An 18,951-nucleotide genomic window follows, 5' to 3' on the forward strand; every position below is an offset into this window, starting at 1 on the left:
ATCAGTATATATTGCTTAAATTGTTGCTATTTGCTATTTTTTAATACAACTGTTCACTTTATATCACATTTTAAAATGCCTTTTAAATCATTGAAGTCTATGCCATCGTTAGATGACATTTTTCAATCGCCACCTAAGGTAAAGTCATCTGATACAAAATTGCCCCCTGAAGTAATTAATTTCCTCAGTGAAGCCCGGAAAACTTTAGAAATGCCCCTAATTGAGGAATTACCAAGTACGCCCAAGAAAGGATCCATCAATTTAAGAATTGACAATGAGAATTTGAAAGATAAATGTAAAATATACAAGAGACCGGAATGTTTTAATCGAAAGATTAAGAGTTTGAAGTCATTGTCATTGTTGGATGATAATGTGAAGTCATCAGACAATTTACTGGGTAACAAAGAAAAATTGAAGACAATTGAAACGAAAAATGTATTAGCTGAAAAGGAAATTGGCCTTCCCAATGAGGTCGTCAAATTCCTCCAGGAGGCGCAATCGTTTTTAGCTATGCCCGTATTAGAACAACTACCGGACACTCCAAAGAAATCGAATCAAACAACAAAGGAAGAAATGAGGAGTAATAAGATATATCCAGTGATGAAGGCAGATATACCATACCTTCCAGTCCGAAGGAAACATGTCACAAGGGGACATAAAAGATTATCTCCGGTGAGAAAGTATCGCGTAAGATACTCCCCTGCTAGAAGGTACCACCCAAAGATGTCTCCAGTTCGGAGGTACCATCGAAGAGCATCTCCTGTGAGAGGCAGAAGGCAATCTCCTTCAAGGAGGGAGCATCGGGGTTACAGAGAAATGTCCAAGAGATCTATAGAATATTGTAACTCTACACACACATGTCATAATAAGACAATCTCTGTGGATGAAGTGACAAGAAAAAGAAAACGAACTGAAGAGTTTTATGGGATTGACGAGTTTAATCAATTGTATAATGAAATAATTGCTGAACAACCATCGAAAAGAAGGAAGACAATTGCGGATCACGGATCTAAAAGAGCAAGGATGTATGATGACATCGACCCGGACACTGTAGATCCCCGATTGAAAAAGGAAGTTGATAGACGATCCGTGTATTACGGAATCCACTTGTTCATTCAAAAATTTGACACTCACAGACCGGTTATGTATCTTAACAAATGCCATTATGCAAAATAAACGAATAATTATAAAGGTTGTCTTTTAGTACTAGTAGAAATGAGTTTACAATAACTGAGGTGGAGTCGTGATTCTAAACAATTATCAAAAATTTTATATGTAATGTATAAATATAAAGTTAAAAATTAAATTTAATATCTATTACATATGACCTTTAATTTGAGAGGTAACCTATTTAGGTTTAAATCTCAAAAACTTAAAATGTTGAAATAAAAGTACGTTTTATACGTATAGACATTCGTTTATTTTATGTAGCAATAAGCTTCAAGTAACACTATGTAAAAATACAAACACACAAAACAACGAGACACAGGACATAAGAGCGCAAAGATTAATAAGAAGATAATGAAATGTACGATGTCGTACGTCGGGGATAGACTAATACGTAATAACCGTAAACACTAAATTCATCTCTTTATTTATAACTGTTATAAAAGATGTTAAAAATAAAAATTTGATAGGGGTATTCAACTTCTATTTCGAGTGAGAACCTCGCACCATTTGTTCATACTCAAAATCTGAGTTTGATTTTTGTCAAAATTCTCTCAAATTTTGAGTAGAAGTTATTCCATTTTCTATAAGTTATTCTGACGGTTAGGAAGGTCCCTTAAACGTCTCCCACTGATGTTTATTGAACTGAGAGTTGACCGGACCATAGCATTAATCTCAACCTCAGCAAGGTCATTTCGGACAACATGGGTTGTATGTAATCGTGCATTATCCTGAATTTAGTAAAAAATTTGGACCAGTAAAAGGAGCTTGCTTAAAATGCACTACATGTTCTTCTAGAATATCCAAAATGTAACGTTCAGCATTAAGGTTCCCATTATTGGCCACTAACAAATGCCTCCCCACACCATAAGTGAACCAACCAACTGATGGTATTTACGAAGTTACTTTGAGCATATATATCATTTAGTTGTCCCTCGGAACAGACGAACGCGTCTATCATATGTGTTCAGACAAAATCCCAATACGCTTCTATCAAAATTAGCCGGGATCTGCGATGATCCAGGATTAAGGGTGGCAAATTAACTTCTCTAAGCCGTTGTCGAATAGTTTCAATACTTATTAGACCCCTCGTTTTCTAATCGAGGCTGTAAGTTTCTTGTAATCATAAACCGTTGCCTCTAAGTCAATTGTCTTAAAAAATAATCTTGAGAAGATGGTTAAAAATATATTTATTTGTTAATTTTTTACTTTTTCTATAACTGTATAATTATTTCTAATATTTAAATTAAATATATTATGTATTTAAAATAAGCACATGCATATACTACACTCGTTTTAAATAATTTAGAATTTAATGAACAATTTGTTCACTGAACAACATTGATATTAACTAAACGCGAAGTTAATTAATACAATTGTGTTTGAAATGAAACTAATAGTATTTCTCTCAGTATAATTTTGTTATGTAAGTTTATATTTTAATTATGTTATTAGTTTCATATATAATTATATTGAAACAAAAATTTTCTATATTTAGGCCAACTCCACAAAATTCTTCAATCCGTTTTCTTTTTCCTTTCTTTATCTTTATCTTTAGACATACGCCTGTAACCATTTTGCTCCGGGGAGACCCTTAGACACACTCCGGCAGTATCCGTAGTACCTCCTTTGAGGAACCATCAGCATCCAAGGTCTTCGGATTTGTCTTGTGACCTTTAGAATTGCTGGACTTAGTTGGTCCGAGCTTGGGGTCAGGTACTAAGACCTTTTTGCCCCAACTCTTCTGTGTGATTGATAAATTGATGTGTACGAATAATACTTAAATCTAATTTACATTCCATATGGGCAAACATCAATTGTATAAATAAAACTGAAAACTCACCTAGGTGCAGAATTAAAACTTAATTCTAGGTACATGTTAAAATAAAATAAATGTTCTTAACAAAATTAAGACAATAGTCATTAAACAATTTCCAGTGTATAAATAAAACTAAAAGAGAATAAATAGGTCCAGGTCAGCCCGGCTCCGGGGTGACCCCCAGGTCACCATCGGACGTTCCCTCCTTCTCGTGAACAGCACCGCCTGTGTTTTGGCCGGGTTAACCGTCATCCTCCACCTGTCCGCCCATTCCTCCACCGCCTCGAGCTGCGCCTGTAAAATAGATTTTATAAAGCTTAGGTTTCGATCTTGGGCAAACGGCGCCGTATCATCCGCAAAGAGGGCCATTTGTACCAACTCTGATCTTGAGATGTCGGACAGATAGATGTTACTTACAGCTACTCAGTCCACCGGTGTTATCTGTTTGCAGGGGGGTCTTCGGTCATCGTCTTCGGCAAGAAGCCACAGCTATTCTTAACGGGATGATGGGACCCAAAAAGACTTGGCAGAGGTGGAGGAAGGTTAATGTATAAATTGAACATTATAACTTTACTATCAATTTATTTATTATGACGGACGTGGTCCGATATAGCGGCTAGGACAAAATCGAAACTCGCCAACCAGAGAAAAGAACTTTCAAAAACGGGAGGGGCCTTAGCCAGCTTGAGGGAGATATTGCCTGTCTCCTCAAGCCAACTTTGGTAGGAGTCGCAAAATGTCTCCCTCCCAAATGTTAACTTCGAATTTTTTCCAGGTATGCCGGGCCGCTTGTTTGCTCTGGACGTACCGGGACCTTCGTCAGCTCCGGACATGCCGGGCCCCTCGTCAGCTCCGGACGTATCGGGGCCAGTTGTGATGGAGAAAGGCCCTTTAGGGTAGGAAGCATGCGGAATATTAAAAAAAGCTAGAAATGAAGCAGAGACATCATCTACAAAAAATGGAGGTTTTGGGCAGCATTGTCGGTGCATTAAATACATCCTCAGCCTCAACACACAGGCCTTAACCCAGACGGCACAGGCGTTGTCACAGACAGCCGAGGCAATAAAACACATGACGGAAGGAATAAAAGGAAAAAGGGAAGATCAAAAAAGGAAAGCAAAAGCAAAAAAGATGACAAAGTACTATTACAGAATTTAATAATATCAAATAAATTGGTAGAAAATTTGGAAAGGGGGAATACAAAGTTTCCAAAAGAGAAGGAAATTAGTTAACGTTAACAAAGGAGGGGAAGGCCTATAGACGATATGTGACCCATGTTAAGAAAATTCTAGCACCACAAGAAAACCCAACCGATTCTGAAGTTAGACCCAATAAAACATCGACCAGCGGAGCAGTTGAGATATTCATCAGTCACCCAAAAGAAACCAGGATCTCCGGAGAAGAGATCAGGACCCCAAGAAAAGAGACTAGGACACCCGAAGAAGAAGCTCCAAAGGTTACTCCTCTGAAACTGAAAAAGATGGAGGGAAGTGGAGACCTATCGATAAATAATGATGACTCATTCAGACGGCAACACTCGCATAGTGAAGACCGTGTTATAATTAGTGTTATTATTTAATTAATATATTATTGATCTGTATTATTGTGATTTGAATAAACGAGGTTACCAAAGTACCAGAGTATTATTTACTGCGGCTATCAAGGTACCACAATCTGTAAGATCGACTTGACCTATTTTGTTAAACTAAATAGATATTAATAGCTTTGTAACCAGCCCCTTTTTCTTAAACTTTTTCTTTAGTTGACATTCTAGACATGGTGGTATTACAATTTATTTATATTTATTAACTTCCTTTTTCATTCCCAACGTTCGTTTGGTCTAGTCTCTTGATGAATCTCTCTAAAAACATGAGAAAGGTCAAAAGCCAAAGATTGCGACGTGAAAATGAATGTGAACAAGATAGGGAATGTCGTCTTACAAATTGCAGATTACGGATGTCCATGTCTAGGTCCAATGAGAGTAGTTCTGAGAGGCATAAATGATTTTAATTAGATAAAACGCGTCATTCATTGTTAAAGGTTCAAGAATCTATGGAATCTCGAGATCGCCGTCTAGAAAACAATCGCATTCAACACGATATCGGACGAAGTTGCGAGTACAGCTAGTTTAACCATATCTAGACCCCTAGATACACACCGGTAGGATCCGAAGTACCTACTTTGAGGAACCATCAGCATCCAAGGTCTTCGGATTTATCTTACGAAACTGTAAATCGCTAAATTCTCAAATTGCTAATAGCGGTTTACCAGGTAAATAATTTATCTCCTTTGAGAAGGGTCTTCCCGGAGCGTTACAGGTGTATGTCTAAAGATCGTAAAAATATATTTATTTGTTAAATTTTACTTATTCTATAACTATATAATTATTTCTATAATATATTATGTAAAATATGTATATGCATGTACTACATTTGTTTTAAATAATTAGAATTTAATGAACAATTTGTACAGTGAACAATATTGATATTAACAAAACGCATCAGCATCCAAGTTCTTTGGATTTGTCTTACGAAACTGTAGATCGCTAAATTCTCAAATTGCTAAGAGCGGTTTACCTGGCAAATAATTTATTTTAATGCCCAGGTAGTAGAAGTTTAACACTTCGATACACCTCAAGATGTTTACAGGTAACAATATCAGTATATATTACTTAAATTTTTGCTATTTTTTTAATACAACTACAGTTCACTTTATATCACATTTTAAAATGCCTTTTAAATCATTGAAGTCTATGCCATCGTTGGATGACAATTTTCAATCGCCACCTAAGGCAAAGTCATCTGATACAAAATTGCCCCCTGAGGTAATTAATTTCCTCAATGAAGCTAGGAAAACTTTAGAAATGCCCCTAATTGAGGAATTACCAAGTACTCCTAAGAAAGGATCCATCAATTTAAGAATTAGCAATGAGAAGTTGAAAGATAAATGTAAAACATACAAGAGACCGGAATGTTTTAATCGGAAGATGAAGAGTATGAAGTCTATGTCATTGCTAGGTGATAATGAGAAGTCATCAGACAATTTAGGATGTAACAAAGAGAAATTGAAGACGAACTGCTCGGCAATTGGAACAAAAAACGTATTAGTTGAAAAGGAAATTGGCCTTCCCAGTGAAGTCGTCAAATTTCTCCATGAGGCGCAATCGTTTTTAGCCACACCCATATTAGATAAACTACCGGATACTCCAAAAAAATCGACATTCACTTCAAATCAAACAACAAAAGAAGAACTAAGGAGTAGTAAGATATATCCAGTGATGAAGGCAGATATACCATACCTACCAGTCCGAAAGGAACATAGAAGATCCTTTCATGCTTTTAATGGACATAGGAGATTATCTCCGGTGAGAAAGGAACGCGTAAGATACTCCCCTGCTAGAAGGTACCACCCAAAGATGTCTCCAGTTCGGAGGTACCATCGAAGAGCATCTCCTGTGATGAGAGGCAGAAGACACCATCCTTCAAGGATGGAGCATCGGGGTTACAGGGAAATGTCTAAAGATTTGTCCAAGAGATATATAGAATATTGTAACTCTACACAAACATGCCATAATAAGACAATCTCTGTGACTGAAGAAACAGGAAAAAGAAAACGAACTGAAGAGTTTTATGGGATTGACGAGTTTAATCAATTGTATAATGAAATAATTGCTGAACAACCATCGAAAAGAAGGAAGACAATTGCGGATCACGGATCTAAAAGAGCAAGGATGTATGATGACATCGACCCGGACACTGTAGATCCCCGATTGAAAAAGGAAGTTGATAGACGATCCGTGTATTACGGAATCCACTTGTTCATTCAAAAATTTGACACTCACAGACCGGTTATGTATCTTAACAAATGCCATTTTGCAAAATAAACGAATAATTATAAACGTTGTCTTTTAATCATTAATCAAGCATGGTTAAATAATAAGTTAATTGATAATTTATGGTCGAGACAATTCAATCAAAACAAAAATTGATTGATTTCTGGATGAGTATTTTTTGCATCCATGATTAATCATTTGTACAAGAGCAGTTTACCAGGTAATTTATTTTGATTTGTAGGTAGTAGAAGTTTTACCTCAAAATGTTTACAGGTAACATTGCCGTGTTTGATACGACTGCAGTTTACTTTATATCACATTCACCTACATTTTAAAATGGCTTTTAATTCAAATACGCCTAAAAAGGGATCCATCAATTTAAGAATTAGCGGAGACCGGAATAATTTAAACGGAAGATTAAGAGTATGACGTCATCCTAGATGATGATGGGAGTCATCAGGAGGTAACTAAGAGAAATTGAAAATGAACTGTTCAGCAATTGAAACAAAAAACTTATTAGTTGAAAAGGAAATTGGCCAATTCCTCCATGAGACGCATATCCAGTGAAGAAGACAGATATACCTTACAGAAGGGGACATAGAAGGGCCTTTCCAGCCACAAGATCCTTTCCGGTGAGAGGAGAAGGTAGGAGTGTCCCTCCGGTGAGAAAGAATCGCAGAAGATACTCTTTTATTAAAAGTTCACCACCCAAAGATATCCACAGTTCGGAGGTATTATCGAAGAGAATCTCCTGTTATCAGGCGCAGAAGACAATCTCTTTTGAGTAAGGTCTTCCCGACGCGTTACAGGCGAATATCTAAAGATCTGACTGATTTCCTATGGGATATTGAAACTCTACACTAACATGCCACAATAAGACTGTCTCTTTGAATGAAGGGGAACAAGAATCTAAAAGGCTAAAGATGTTTGATGACATCGACCCGGACTCTGTAGACTCTCGATTGAAAAAGGAAGTCTATAGACGATTGTTACTGTTGATCGAACTTGCTTGTTCCTCCTTGGTAGTGTTTTTGTTATGTTTATTTTAACCTTTTGTTTTATCTTTAAGCAATTCCGTGTTCATTTGACTTTCAGTAAGAGAGGAGTATCTGTTTTGGAGTTCCACGACTTTCATCTTCTCGATAGATGTCACAGAGATGATTCTTATTGGACTTTTTACAAGCCCTATGTCCTCACGGGTAGAACCAACAGCCTCACAGCTACTCACTTCACCGGTGTTAGCTGTGAGGCTGAGAGAAGGAAATTAGTTAACGTTAACAAAGGACGGGAAGGCCTATAGATGACATGGGACCCACGTTAAGACAATTCCAGCACCACAAGAAAACCCAACCGATTCTGAAGTTAGACCCAATAAAACATCGACCAGTGGAGCAGCTGAGATATTTACCAGTCACCCAAAAGAAACCAGGATCCCCGGAGAAGAAATCAGGATCCCCAGAAAAGAGACCAGGACTCCCAAAGAAGAAGCTCCAAAGGTTACTCCTCTGAAGCTGAAAAAGATGGAGGGAATGTGGAGTATTATTTACTGCGATTATCAGGGTACCACAATCTATAAGATCGACTTGACCTCTTTTGTTAAACTGAATGGATATTAATAGCTTTGTAACCAGCCCCTTTTTCTTAAGCTTTTTCTTTAGTTGACATTGTAGACATGATGGTATTACAATACCATTTATTAACCTACTTTTTCATTCCCAACGTTCGTTTGGGTCCAGTCTCTTGATGAGTTTTTTCGAGAATATAATATAATTCTGACAGTGTGACGTAATATTTTATTACATCTGATTCAGACTGGTGAGAAATGGAGAGTTGGGGATTTGTAATATTTGATTTTATAATTTGGTAATGGAAATTCCCCAAAATTTTCGAGATGAGCAGAGAAAATAATTTACTTTTACAGCAGCTACATTACTTATAATTGTAATATAATGATAATAATGATGTATCAACAGAACACCCAAGTACCAACTTCTTACTAATAATGAGAAACAACACTGGACGATAAATTGTAGTGTTTAAATTATTCAATAAATGTATTTGACATTTGATAAAATTGATGAGAATAGTTTCAAATACAAATTATTTGGTATATTATAGGGTGAATTGTGAGAAATAAAACAAGCTATGGAATTAAAACATTTTTATTATCAATTATTTATTGTACATTATAAAAAATACATCAGTCTTCTGTATACTACATATTATATATAACAAAAATAAATAAATAAATACAAATACAACACAATAAATTTCTTCAACAACAATAACAAACAACATAAAAATAAATAATTCGAATTAGAATTCAAATTAGACAATAAACTTTTAAAAACATTAAAATTAAGATCTCTGGAAGTGGAAGGAATAGATTGGCTAGAATTAAAATTAGATAAGGAATTTTCAAAAACATTGAAATTAAGATCCCTGGAAGTGGAAGGAATATGGGAATGAAAAAGTAATGTTGGCAAAGGAACTGTTTTAGGTTTAAGGCGACGAATTTTTCTTATTATAGTGAAATCTGATGGAGAAAAATGGTCTTGACAGACACGACATGTTTTGATAGAAGAATTAATATTACAAATTGAACGCCTAAATTTAATTTAGAATCGGAAGGTAGCTTAAAAAACGATTTACTTTTATAATTAGGATTATCACTATAATATGTATTGAAACATAATATAATATATATTGAAACACATTTTGACGTGGCTGAATTTTATAAAATTATAAAGTAAAATCACAGAAAAAAATTAATTTCTTCAACAGATAAAAAAAGCATCTTATTCAAATTTGAGGTTATTTTATTTCTAATATGATTGTAATGTAAAGTAAACAATTTAAGTACTAAATTATTGAATTACAAAGCATAGTATCGAAGTATGATTTTATTTACCGTTGACTTTACGTGGACCGTTGAATGAATGTGTTTAAAGAAATCGTTTTTATTAGTTAGACCGGAGACTTATTGAGTGATGTCTATTTAATTGGCCAATTTCAAACGTGAAGGAAATTCTACACAAATTAACAACCTTCACTACAACTTTGAGTCAAGTTGACATACTCCAAGGTTTGTGGAGCAGCAGGTTATAAACCTTAAAATGACATATTTAGGGATTTATACATATTGACAATAAACAAAACTTAACTTTTAAACTGAATTATTAAAAATCAGAAAGTTCTAAATTATAGAATGTTGCTGACAAATCAAGTCATTAATTAAAACATTTTTTCTATTTGCAATTAATTCATGGCTGTCCAGTTTTAAATTTTTTATCCCACTTTCTTCAGACATATGTGAACTCTTTATGATGTATTATTTTACCACAATTCTCCAGTTAACTAAAATTAGGGCCATAGCTGGAAACAATTGAACGAATCCTTGGATGCCTGATCACATGTCATAATACCTAAAACTTATTAAATAATAACATCCTACAAAACAACAAGAGTAAAAAGGATGATTGTGGGTGGGGTTTTGAAACTCCTCATTTAAAATTTTTGTTCAGACATTTTATTTCTTTAGGCTTTCAGTATCGTAAACTGACTTTAGTTTTCTTAGTTTCTAGAAGAGACATTTATTTTAAAATAACATAAACTGTCTGAAATTTTCTTCATTTTGATTTCTAATTCTATAAAACTACCATTAATTCTGGAAGTCAATAATAGGAATAGGAGCTGTGGTGAATAGTTAACCTTCTTTTGATTATGGACTCATTTGAATATGGTTAAACATAACTGGATATGTTCTAAGGAGTCCTAAATGTATGTAACAGCTTATTTTGTCAGTTATCACCACCTAAAGCATTTAATTTAGAAAAACATGGTGACAAATCCTATTTTTTGTATTTTATAAATAGAAACGAATGTTTCATATAAACAATTATTCATTTATAATGCCACGTTTCAATTGCAAACACTAATTTGTTTAAAATTTATTACAAGTACAATTATTAGTTTGTAACATAGTTCTTTTTAGCTAAAAAATTAAACAGATGTTTGGAAACTATAAACAATTTGGAATTGATCTAGGCAATAATATTTGTTTAAAATTTTATTTAAACTACATCAATCATAATAAATATCATACAAATTTTATCCACCTGTTCACAGTAATATATTCATATAGACTGTTATTTATGAGGGTCATACACAGGATAAACTAAGAGAATAAGAGCAATGTTGGCTCGATTCTGATTATTTTCTACTAATAATCACATACATAAACAAATTAAAAACAAAAAAATAAATCATACTGGTTATCTTACAAGATTATCATATTATACTATAAGAGCAGATTAATGAGAATTATTGGATGATTACTATATTTCACATATTGTGTGATATGGCCTCTTTATAATATATTTCAATCCATAACTCACACATGTGGTAAGATGAATTTATACTCCCCTAATATTTTGTTTTTGGACTCATTTGAATATGGATAAACACATCAGTCATTGACATACAAAATATATAAAAAAGCATTTATATTAGAAAAACATGGTGATAAATCCAATTTTTTGTATTTTAATTAACGTTGAAGTGATTTTCAACTATTTCTTTAAAATTTCAATTATTTGCTTTAACAGTATAAATTTTTCATTAATAGCAAACTAATGAAAAATACTGAATCAAAATATTTGTAAAAACTTAATTGTTTAAAATTTATTACAAACCAATAAACAATTTATAATTGATCTAGGCAATATTATTTGTTTAAAATCTTATATAAACTACTTCAATCATAATAAATAGCAAATAATAAATAATATCTACTATACTATATAATAAATTTTATCTACCAGTTCACAGCAATACATTCTTATAAATTATTTAATTATTTATGGGGGTAATATACACGATAAAACTAAGAGAATAAGAGTAATGTAGACACGATTCTGATTACTTTCTACTAATACTCGCATATATATAATAATTAAAAACAAAAAAATAAATGGAGGCTGGTTATCTTATAACAAACGTTTTAGATATTGTATCATAAGAGAAGATTAATGAGAATTATTGATTGATTACCATATTTCAATATTTCAATTATTGTGTGAGATGGCCTCTTTATGACACATTTCAATCCAAAACTCACACATGTGATAAAATGAATTTATACTCACCTAATATTTTGATTTTGGACTCATTTGAATATGGTTAACTCATCAGTCATTGACAAATAAAATATAAAAAAGCATTTATATTAGAAAAATATGGTGATAAATCCAATTTTTTATATTTTAATTAACGTTAAAGTGATCTTCAACAATTTGTTTAAAATTTCAATTATTTGCTTTAACAGTGTAAATTTTTCATTAATAGCAAACTAATTAAAAATACTGAATCAAAATATATGTAAAAACTTAATTGCTTAAAATTTATTACCAACCAATAAATAATTTATAATTGATCCAGGCAATAATATTTGTTTAAAATCTTATATGAACTACTTCAATCATAATAAACAGCAAATAAATTTTATCCACCCGTTCACATTCAATAAAATGTTATTTATAGGGTAAAATCCAGGATAAAACTAAGAGATTCAGAGTAATGTCGGCACGATTCTGATTACTTTCTACTAATACTCGCATATATATAATAATTAAAAACAAAAAAATAAATGGAGGCTGGTTATCTTATAGCAAACGTTTTAGATATTGTACCATAAGAGCAGATTAATGAGAATTATTGATTTCAATATTAGTTTATATATTATAAGAGGTCGCTTCTCTTAGATACATTTAAATCCGTAACTCACACATATGGTAAGATGAATTTATACTGACCTCTTTCTGGACTCATTTAAATATGGATAAACACAACTGGATAGGTTCTAAGGAGTCCTAAACGTATATATAACGGCCTATTTTGTCAGTTATTACCACCTAAAATATAAAAAAAGCATTTATTTTAGAAAAAAAACATGGTGACAAATCCTATCCTACTATGAGTGTACAAAAAATTATATGTTTAAAGTTGCAATTATTTGCTTCAATAGTGTAAATTTTTCATAAATAGCAAGAAACAGAAAATATTTTTTGGAACTTTGAATGATTTGGAATGAACAACATAACAGTATTACAAATTATTGATTATACTAAATCCTAAACCAAAAACATTTTCACAAATCTGGTTGAACAAGAGATAATATACATAATCATTTCAAATATTGTCATTATTTAAGTAGAAACGAATGTTTCATATAAACAATTATTCATTATTCAATCACTAAATTGTTTAAAATTTATTACAAACGAAGTACAATTATTTTAAAATCTTATATAAACTACTTCAGTCATAATAAATTGCAAATAAATTTTATCCACCAGTTCACAGCAATACATTCTTATAAATCGTTATTTTTGGGGATAATACACAGGTTAAAACTAATAAAATAAGAGTAATGTAGGCATGATTCTGATTACTTTCTATTAATACCCACATACATAAGAAACAAATTAAAAACAAAAAAATAAATCAGGACTTGTTATCTTACAAGATTATCATATACCATAAGAGCATATTAATGAGAATTATTGATTGATTACTATATTTCAATATTATTTCACATATTGTGTGAGATGGCCTCTTTATGATACATTTCAATCCAAATCTCACACATGTGGCAAGATGAGTTTATACTCACAAAAATATTTTGATTTTGGATTCATTTGAATATGGATAAACTCATCAGTCATTGACACCTAAAATATAAAAAAGCATTTATATTAGAAAAACATGGTGATAAATCCAATTTTTTGTATGTTAATTAACGTTGAAGTGATCTTCAACTATTTGTTTAAAACTTCAATTATTTGCTATAACAGTGTCAGTTTCAATATTAGTTCATATATTATGCGAGATCGCTTCTCTAGATACATTTAAATTTATAATTCACATATATGGTAAAATGAATTTATACCGACCTCTTTTGATCCTGGACTCATTTAAATATGGATAAACCCAACTGGATAAATTCTAAGAAGTCCTAAATGTATGTAACAGCTTATTTTGTCAGTTATTACCATTTAAAATATAAAAAAGTTTTTATTTAAGAAAAAACATGGTGACAAATCCTGTTTTTTGTATTTCAATAAATGTTGAAGTGTTTTCTCTCCTACGATGGGTTTAGAAAAAAATTATATGTTTAAAATTGCAATTATTTGCTTTAATAGTGTAAATTTTTCATAAATAGCAAGAAAGAGAAAATATTGGTTGAACAAGAGATAATATACATAATCATTTCGAAAATTGTTTTTTTTTAAGTAGAAACAAATGTTTCATATAAACAATTATTCATTTATAATGCCATGTTTCAATTGCAATTACTAAGTTGTTTAAAATTTATTACAAACGAAGTACAATTATTAGTTTGTAACATAGTATTTTTTAGCTACAAAAGTAAATAGATCTTTGGGCACTATGAACAATTTGGAATTGATCTAGGCAATAATATTTGTTTAAAATCTTATATAAACTACTTCAGTCATAATAAATAGTAAATAAATTTTTATAAATTGTTATTTTTGGGGGTAATACACTGGGTAAAACTAAGAGAATAAGAGTAATGTAGGCATGATTCTGATTACTTTCTACTAATACTCACATACATAAACAAATTAAATACAAAAAAATAAATCAGGACTGGTTATCTTATAAGATTATTATATACCATAAGAGCAGGTTAATGAAAATTATTTATTGATTACTATATTTCAATATCTTTTCATATATTGTGTGAAATGGCCTCTTTATGATACATTTCAATCCAAAAATCACACATGTGGCAAGATAAGTTTATATTCACAAAAATATTTTGATTTTGGAGTCATTTGAATATGGATAAACTCATCAGTCATTGACACCTAAAATATAAAAAAGCATTTATATTAGAAAAACATGGTGATAAATTCAATTTTTTGTATTTTAATTAACGTCGAAGTGATCTTCAACTATTTGTTTAAAATTTATGGAAATTTTAAACAAATAGTTTGTATTAACAGTGAAAATTTTTCATTAATATCATGAGAAAACATTTTTTGAAAATTTAAATGGTTTGGAATGAACAAAATACTGTTACAAAATTCTGATTACACTAAATCTTAAACCAATAATATTTCCTCAAATATGGTTGTACAAAATTTAATATATTCTAATCATTTCAAACTGCAAAGTGTCTGCTTAATATTTAGTATAGACAAATGCAATTATTCATTTGTAATGTTGTATTGAAAGTACTAACTCAAAATATTAGTAAAATCACAATTGTTTAAAATTTATTACAAACCAATTACAATTTTGACTACAAAAGTAAACAGGTTTTGTGAAAAATATATTCATTTAAAATTTTGTATAAACTACTTTAATTATAAAAAATTGCAAAAAATTTTGCCAACCAGTTCAATACATTCTTATAGATTGTTATTTCACCATGATTATTACAGAATGAAACTAAAAGTGGATAAATATTCATAGAACTTGTAAAAATCACTACGAGTCCAGTGTAAGATTGACACAATTCTAGTTATGTTGTTTGGAAAATAGACACATTAATCATTAAATTAATTAAATACATAAATTTAAAAAATACATAATATACCTGCGGGTTATTGTACAACATAAACGTAACATACATACCATAACGTTCTGTTGGAAATGTGAATTTACACTGAACTAATATTTTGACTCCTGACTCATTTCAGTAGGGATGAACACAACCGCATCAATTGTAAGGTTTGTCAGCAATCTCTATCTAAAACATAAAAAATTAAGAATATAAATGATATAAATTAATTTGAAAACTTGAAAAACAAAACTGTAAGAAAGCAATTCGATGGCAAGTTAAATAAATAAACTAACCTACAAATGATTTTACAGTATTTGTTACAAAATTACAAATAATACAGTAAATGAATTGTGGATTTTACGAACCTCGATAATCCAGTACATGTTCATTATTTATAGATATAGGCTGCTCATATTTCAGGTGGTATCTTTTGAGGGGTTAACAACAATTACAATTTAATTATGTACTAATTAATGGGGTAACGTGCAGAGAACGGTAACGTGCAGAAGTATATGCGCATGTGCGGGATTCAACGGACCGTTCAGATGTTTAAACGCGACGTTGCCGTAATGTCTATCTAAACTGTCTAGTTACCACGATTTATTGTAATTTTCGCTTCGATATTGTTAATTTATTTCTGCATTTCTTTTACATAGTTTAGGTGAGGCAGTGATGTAATTTTGTTAGTTGCATTAATTTAATAATGTCGAAAATTCATTTTATAGTTTTCGTTTTATAGATTTGCATTCTACACAATGGAATTTTAAAAATTTATTGTTTTTCACGATTTAAAAATTCCCAGGAGTCTGAAGTGTGCAGATGATTTGTCAGAATTGGGCTCATTTCTTATTGGATGACTCACCGCAGTCAACTTGGCAACATGGCCACATCTCGAAATTGCGCCCAGTTATGATTCTCTTTTATAACATAGGGTTGGCAATTCTAAGGCATTCTTTGTGGGTGTTTCGTGGTTTTTATCATGGTTTTAAATTTTAACTTTACACATACTGTTAAACATTCAAATAGTGCATTATTTGAATTTTGATGTTGATAATTGATGTTGCTGATAGTTTAAAAGATTGAGGGTAAAGTTGCAGAATCGGTCACTCTAAGGAATATTTGTAGCGCATGCGTCAACTGGATTTGAAATCGTCTGTTTCGGAGATTTTAGACAGCATAGTTGCCAGATTTCATTTTTAACGAAATATGTAGAGAAATGATTTTTAGAAAAATATATATGTAATTTATTATGTTTTTCATGTATGACTTATATTATTTATGTGGTTGAATTCGAAAAGAGATAAAATTCGGCAAATCACTTTATTAATTAGTATATTCATTTTTTATTTACTCTATATTTCTTTGGTAGTTTAACTATCTAATTAAAAGTTCTTTATTAAATAATTAGGTAAATTTACAACATTAATATAAAATTAACAAAAAAGATATATTTATATATTTTATAATAAAAAAAAATTAATTAAAACAAAAAAAACTATTCCACTGGATATTGCTCACTAATACAATTTAAAATGCTCATAAACATATTATGATTTTTAAATTTATTTCTCCATATGAATTCGTGGAGGTACGATGGAAACAGATCTTCCGAGGAACAGTCATGGTCTATGTAACTCGAAAAAAATTGTTCAATACAAATATAGTATAAATTTATTAATAAATTGGAATAAATTAAAAAATAATAAAAATTAAAAACATTTTTAATTAAATACAATACAATTATCTATATAGTAAAATATATTAATTAATTAACGACCCGTATCAATAAATTAAGATTGTACAAAAAAAAATAATAAATGCAGCACACAAATAATCTATAATGTAAGATAACTTAAAATATGACTGCTAACAAATTAAAAATAATCTTACTAAAGGAATAAAAGTATAATATTTTAAAAATGAGAAAGATCTATAAAGTAAAATATATTAAATGAGCATACAAATAAATTAAGAAAGTAATTAGCAGAAGAATAGGAATAATATATTGTTTTTAAAAACGCCATGAGAATATAATCTGTAAAGTATAATATTTTAATAATGAGCAATAATCATCAAATTAGAAGAAATAATATACTTACCAAAAAAATAAAAAGTATAATACATACACAACAACACAACAATAATTCAACCATAAAAAATGATTCGAATATTTTGACCGTTGCAAACCGACAACACTGCACTTCAAAATGTTCAAGAAGCGCGAAATCAGCGCCTTACGACGCATGCGCTATATAATGTTCCTTAGAGTGACCGATTCTGCAACTTTACCAGATTGAGTTAATCAACTGATATGAAATAATTATGTTTGTAAGTACAACGATTTTTCTGTAACTGCGCCTATATTTATGTATATTTAAATACTGTGAAAAATTAGTTGAAATCAAGAATAGTTACAATAAAGTTTTTAGATCATTTACTAAGATTTAGATTAGGATTTCATAATAGGTAAATCTATTAAATAAGTTTATCAACAATGTTGTGCAGAGTAGAAAAGGATGTTCTGTGAGAAAAGGTACAGTTGTTCATTTATTTTAATTGGTTGAAGTATTAATAGTAAAGTTTCCATCAGGTACCACTTATTACCACTTATTAAAACCCCTTAGACACTGAGTACATAAAAAATTTGAATGATTACCTTGTTTAATTATTCATACAGTACCACCTTTTTGACAAGTGTTCAATTTAATATGTTATCCTTCAATTAATTTTATATTTTTATTAATTTTGTTTACTTTATTTTGTTAATATAGTTAGGTACTAATCAAATTCGAAGAAACATTAAATATTATCGTTCTATTAACCACTGTTTTGTATCTTTAAATTATTTATTACTTAATATAGAGTTTCTGATAATTTTTGTATTAAAAATATCTGAACTGAGTATATTGTTTCTCTAATATGATAATTTGTTCTTTAATCTAAAATAAAATAAATTATACCTGGTCTGATTTATTAGCAGAATTAAAGATAATAGTTCTTGTAACAAACTGATTAGATTTATTATTTAATTTTAAATAAAATTAATTAAATCTGTTAAGAAGATGAAGTTATTTTAGTTTTTAGAGTACTAGATAAATGTAAATAAAAATAATTATAACAATATTAAAATATTAGTAAAATTATAAACTTAAATTAAATTATTGTCTAACAATGGCTATTGTTTCAACGAACTAAAGACATTTTAAATAAGTTTTAAACGAGATGGATAGTATGGAGACTTTAATAGGAACAAAATAAAGTTATCATTCTATTAAAAATTGTTTTATATATTTATCTAGTAATAAAATAATTTATTATTCAATTTAAAATATAATAAATTAAATGTGCCAAAAATTATATTTTTATTTAAGTTATGATTTACAATATAGTATAAGTAATAATATTTTGGAAAATATCATTAAATAAAATATAAACATTAATAAAATAATAAAAAATATTAAGATATTTTATATTAAAATGAATTTATAATAATTAATTATAGCTATATTTTGAATGAAATACATAAAATAAATTTAAAAT

The 18,951-nt window shown here is 30.2% G+C and overlaps 1 long non-coding RNA gene across 1 annotated transcript; it reads right to left on the minus strand.

Moving 5' to 3' along the window:
* Window positions 1-14,351: 14,351 nt before the first annotated feature.
* On the minus strand, window positions 14,352-15,911 carry LOC109606044 (uncharacterized). Its single transcript, XR_002192034.2, has 3 exons — window positions 15,777-15,911; window positions 15,483-15,597; window positions 14,352-14,710 (listed from the first exon to the last, which is right to left on the minus strand). It is a non-coding gene; the product is annotated as an uncharacterized LOC109606044 (long non-coding RNA).
* Window positions 15,912-18,951: the final 3,040 nt, after the last annotated feature.

Source organism: Aethina tumida, chromosome 6 (genome assembly GCF_024364675.1).
Source record: "Aethina tumida isolate Nest 87 chromosome 6, icAetTumi1.1, whole genome shotgun sequence".
Lineage (NCBI taxonomy): Eukaryota > Metazoa > Arthropoda > Insecta > Coleoptera > Nitidulidae > Aethina > Aethina tumida.